This window comes from Syngnathus typhle, linkage group LG8 (assembly GCF_033458585.1).
Source record: "Syngnathus typhle isolate RoL2023-S1 ecotype Sweden linkage group LG8, RoL_Styp_1.0, whole genome shotgun sequence".
NCBI classification, from domain to species: Eukaryota; Metazoa; Chordata; class Actinopteri; order Syngnathiformes; family Syngnathidae; genus Syngnathus; species Syngnathus typhle.
The window spans coordinates 13,303,355-13,309,354 of record NC_083745.1 but is presented as its reverse complement, the minus strand read 5'-3'; positions in this window follow the sequence as shown (position 1 = coordinate 13,309,354).

The window sequence follows — 6,000 nt, the reverse complement described above, 5'->3', positions numbered from 1 at the left end:
TACTCTAATTTCTACATTTTTCAACCGATTCAACCCATTCCAACTTTCAACTGTTCATTATTTTTCTACTGATTCCACAACTTCCCACTTACCAAAAGCTTCACATCTTTTATTTTGAAATTCACACCCAATTCCTTTTCCCTTCTCATTTCTACATTTTTCAACCGATTCAACCCATTCCAACTTTCAACTGTTCATCATTTTTCTACCTATTCCACAACTTCCCACTTACCAAAAACTTCACATCTTTTATTTTGAAATTCACACCCAATTCTCCAATATTTCCGTTTCTCCTTCTCATTTCTACATTTTTCAACCGATTCAACCCATTCCAACTTTCAACTGTTCATCATTTTTCTACCTATTCCACAACTTCCCACTTACCAAAAACTTCACATCTTTTATTTTGAAATTCACACCCAATTCCTTTTTCCCTTCTCATTTCTACATTTTTCAACAGATTCAACCCATTCCAAATTTATTCACTTAATTCACCTTATTCTTCCCACATTCACTCCCATTCACCCCCACTTCCACTATGCTTACACAATTCAACCCTTGACCCCCAATTCCAGTGTGGCGGCCATCTTGGATGACCCTGAAGTGCCACCAATGAACCCAGAATGAACCGGAAGTGGCCCAAATCAAACCGAAAGTGACCCCAAATAGACCGGAAGTGACCTCAGGTAAACCGGAAGTGACCCCAAATCAAACCGGAAGTGACCCCAAATGTACCGGAAGTGACCTTTTTAGACCGGAAATGACCCCTAATAAACCGGAAGTGACCTCAGACGAACCGGAAGTGACCCAAATTAAACCGGAAGTGACCCCAAATAGACCGGAAGTGACCTCAGGTAAACCGGAAGTGACCCCAAATCAAACCGGAAGTGACCCCAAATGTACCGGAAGTGACCTTTTTAGACCGGAAATGACCCCTTATAAACCGGAAGTGACCTCAGACGAACCGGAAGTGACCCAAATTAAACCGGAAGTGACCCAAATAAACCGGAAGTGACCCCAAATAGACCGGAAGTGACCTCTGGTAAACCGGAAGTGACCCCAAATCAAACCGGAAGTGACCCAAAATGAACCGGAAGTGACCTTTTTAGACCGGAAATGACCCCAAATAAACCGGAAGTGACCTCAGCTAAACCGGAAGTGACCTGTTTTAAACCGGAAGTGACCCAAATAAACCGGAAGTGACCCAAATTAGACCGGAAATGACCCGAATCAAGCCGGAAGTGACCTTATTTCAACACTAAGTGCCCCAAATAGCTACATTTGCGCTTACGTCTTCGTTTTTTGTCCGATATAACCCGTTTCAACATTTTTACCCCAAAAGTGAACCTCCTGAGGCCGTTTTTTTTGGTTTTGTTCCAAATCTAGAAAGATTTTGGCGCAATTGCTTTTTTTTATTTTCCCATTCATTCTCTATGGGGATTCAACATTTGCTCTAACTTCTACATTTTTTAACTGATTCAACCCGTTCCAACTTTCAACTGTTCATCTTTTGCCTACCTATTCCACAACTTCCCACTTACCAACAATTCCAAATTTAAAATTCAACCAAATTCTCCAAAATTTCGTTTTTCTACTCTAACTTCTAAATTTTTCTACCGATTCAACCCATTCCAACTTTCAACTGTTCATCTTTTGCCTACCTATTCCACAACTTCCCACTTACCAAATATTCCAAACTTTCAATTTTGAAATTCACCACAAATTCTCCAAATATTCTACATTTCTCAAGTAATTCAACACGTTTCAACATCGTTCGGCAGCATTCCCCGAAAAAGTTATTCATACATTTCGCCTTCACACGCAATTTCTCCAGAAATTGCAAAATTCTAGTTTCTTGTATTACTTCTTTGATTAAAAAAAAAAAAAAAAACTATTTCGTCCCAAAATCAGGACTTTCCGGGTTAACGTAATAAATCGGTGAGCGATTGGCTAAGGCAGCGCCCAATTACGTGAGCGGTTGTCTAAGGCAGCGCCCAATTATGTGAGCGGTTGCTAAGGCAGCGTTATGGTAGCCAATCAGGGCCGGTAATCTGTAAACAATTGCGTTTCTGTGTTACAGTGGAAATTATTACTCGCCACTTTAAACTTTGTGAAAATTAATTAAGTATTCCAATATCCTCACATTTCATTTACTAGACATTTGCGTGTACATACCTTTTCTAAATTTTAGAAAAGTCGCGTACACGCAGATTTGCGCTGCTAGATAAGAGTCAACATTCAGTAACTTACAAAATACACAAATCAGACATTTATTCGTTTAAGAATACTAATTCATTATGTTCATATGCCCATGTATTTCACCACGTAGTAATTCCCAATTTATATTTGGTGAACGACATCTGGCCGCAGAGAATGACATTTAGAATCGCGATCAGAATTGTAGTCGAAAATATGTTTTCACCATGACTGACAGCTCTCGATCGTATAATCACATTTCACATGATGTGTTTAGCAGTTAGTATTTGTCTTTCTTCCGTGTGTAATTAATATCATATTAACGATGCATGGGGGCGGAGTTGGGGGTTGTGTTACGTTCATAGAAATCGGAATTCACAAGGACTGTGATCGTAGTATATCATTAACATCATCTTAAAATGCTGAAACATGTTCACTCAATCGTTTAGTCACATTTCAGACGTATTTACAGGGATATGTGTGTCTGACACTCTTTTTATCGAATGTGTGTCTGACACTCTTTTTATCGATTGCATATGCAAATGTGGCATATCTGTTTAGCGTGCACTTTAACTGAAATTTCCCACTACCCGCAAAGATATTGGGGCGCACACAAGTTCCCATCAGACTTTCCCACACGTCGAAAAGGTAAGTCGCTTTTTAACAATGTCAGCCCAATCCGAAATCCGATTTTCCCAAAACATTTATAAACACTTTGTAGTCTATTGTTGTACTGTAGACCATTGTGTTACTGTGTAAATTAGTATTTACTACTTTAAACTGGGTGAAAATTAAGTAACATCCTCACTTTTCCGCGTGAAGACGTCTGACTCAAATTCGAATTTGAGTCAGACGTCTTCAGGTCCGTTTCTTACAATGTTTAATAACAATTGTACCGATTTGGTTGAAGAAGAGCTAGCTGGAATTCAAGGAAAGAAAAAGAAACGAAATAAACCTCGCGCACGACGGCAAGTGTAAAACTATTAAATGAGCCCTATAACCTTAAAAATTTATATTATTATATCTATTATACCTATGTCCTCAAAAAAATGGATCCATTAGTAAGCATCTCTCGAACAATATATTTCTTCATATGGTTTAGTTTTTGAGACAGACAGTGAATGTACATCTTGTCTTTTGATCTGTACCGCGTGTGGGGAAAAAGCCTGAGAACTAGTGCGCGGCCAGAAAAAAAAAACGTGGCGCTGTCAATCATGCGAGTTGGGCGGCTAGATCAGAGTCAACTCTCACCACCGTTTCTGGCAGTAGTATGCAGATGTTTATTTCACTATAACAAATAGAAAATCAATCTTTGCTTACCGTGGGAACAAATGCACAGGTGCCAACGTATGAGCTTCCAAAATTATGTAGGGGATGAAATTGTAGATCAAAGGAGTCAACTCTTAACATCTTCCAAAATACACAATATTGGAAGTAGTCCATAGGAATTAAATAAATAAATAAATAAATAAATAAAAACGAAATGTTAACAGATATAAGATAGATAGATAGATAGATAGATAGATAGATAGATAGATAGATAGATAGATAGATAGATAGATAGATAGATAGATAGATAGATAGATAGATAGATAGATAGATAGATAGATAAAAACAACAAAAACAATTCAACAATAGATATTGGGGAAGGGTATACACACTTACCATAATCCTTCCAAAGGGGTAGGGCTGCTCTTTTATGAAATCAGTTTCTGTCATCACGTAGACTAATTAAACCACATATAAGTGCTGTCGTAATTATGTCTCTGCCGATCAGTTATTGTTTTTATTTATTTTTTTCAGAATGGAAAACCTTTGGACCCTCCAACAATTGCCAGCGGCTCTCACGGCAAAAGTGGTGGCCTTAAAAACAAATGAGAAACATTCTCGATGGGTCCTAAAAGAGGATGGCACGGTGCAGGCTGGGGCCTCCCACTTTAACACAGTGGCGGCCCTCTGTGATGGCCACCGAGTGTGCAAAATTGTGCTTTTCGCAAGTTTAGCCTCCGACGTCTCTGTCGGAGGTACATTTCGATTTATTAATTTTGGCCGGGGAAGAGAAGAAGGGGTCCTCCTCTCCCGGCACAACACCACCATTTACGTGGCTGGGGGGATGGAGGTGACGCCTGATTTGGAGGCAAAGGGGACAGCTCTGCTGTACCCTTCAAGTATTACCAGGGAATTAAAGGACATCAGCCATGAGGAGGGTGTCCTGTTTACGACAGACGGCATTGTCTCTGCTGTAAGATCACGCTCTCTCTTTTTGCTCCCTCTCCTTCATGAAGTATTGATGTTTAATCTGTCTTTATTTTTTAGATCCGCCCCATTAGGATGGTGCTGACACGCGCGATGCCAGTCCCATTGGGCATCTTTTATTTGAAAAAAGTAAACTGATTGTTCTCTTTCTCTCTCACACTATGTGTGCGTGCGTGCGCATGTGTGTGTCTAAATATAGATATATATCACCCTCTCATTTCACCTGAGTAAGGTCCCTTCGGGCATCATGTTGCCTTTGTAATTGCAGCGTAGATCTACATTCCAACACCTAGTACTAATTTGACATTTTCATTATAGGATCAAACGGAAATAAAGGTGCTCAGGTGGCGGGAGAGCAACTTTTTTCGAGTAGTTGTTGGACAGCGGCTTTCAATGACGCACATGACGACAACGTGTTCTGATGGCGTGGAGCTCCACACCACAGAAAATACTGTGATAAAGGTACCTAAAGCAAGCAGTTTTTTCCCGTGTATAAACAAAGTTATTTTAAATTTAAACAATACTGTTATTTACTTGAGATAAACTGCTATCAGTGGCTCATCATCATCAAGGCTGAAGTCAGAATCATGCTTTAGAGTTTTCTCTAAATCTGGATCACCAATTTTGTAAGATTTTGTCTCAGATACAGCTCTATCAGGAAGACATACAATTTTACTTGCTTTCCTGACTGTATAAAATCATTGTGGTTGTAATTATGTTCATGAAATTAATCAAATTGTTTTAGGTTTTACGTTTTTTATCTGTCTGTCTGCCTGTCTATCTATCTATCTATCTATCTATCTATCTATCTATCTATCTATCTATCTATCTATCTATCTATCTATCTATCTATCTATCTATCTATCTATCTATCTATCTATCTATCTATCTATCTATCTATCTATCTATCTATCTATCTATCTATCTATCTATCTATCTAACCAACCTACCTACCTACCTACCTACCTACCTACCTACCTACCCAACCGAACCAACTTCATCCATCCATCCATCCATCCATCCATCCATCCATCCATCCATCCATCCATCCATCCATCCATCCATCCATCCATCCATGCATCATGTTTTCTCGTAGTGTTTTAAACCCATAATAAATTGTCAAAACATTTCTTTGCGCAGGAACTGGAAGAACAGTTTCATGTTGTGGCCTTTAAAATAAAAGGCAAACACGTGGAGCTTGTCAACCTCAACAATGCCACCAAAACGGTTCCTTTGGATGAGTGGAACCAAAGATTCCCCGAGGGCCCTAATTTTCCCCCAGAGGGGTTTTTGTGGTAATTTTGTTTGAAATTTTGTTCTATTGTTTGTGTTTCTTGTTACTTCTTTGTTGTTCTGTTTAATATGTACTATGATTAAAGTTTGAATTTAAATGCACAAAATCGTCATTGTTTATTTTATTTATTTTTATAAAATTGAATTAATTTAATCTAAATTATGATCATATATTTCACCTCTTAGTTATATTTTGTTGTCCGTGTATAAATTGTGTATTGCGTCATTATATTAAATGTATTAGTTGTATCAATT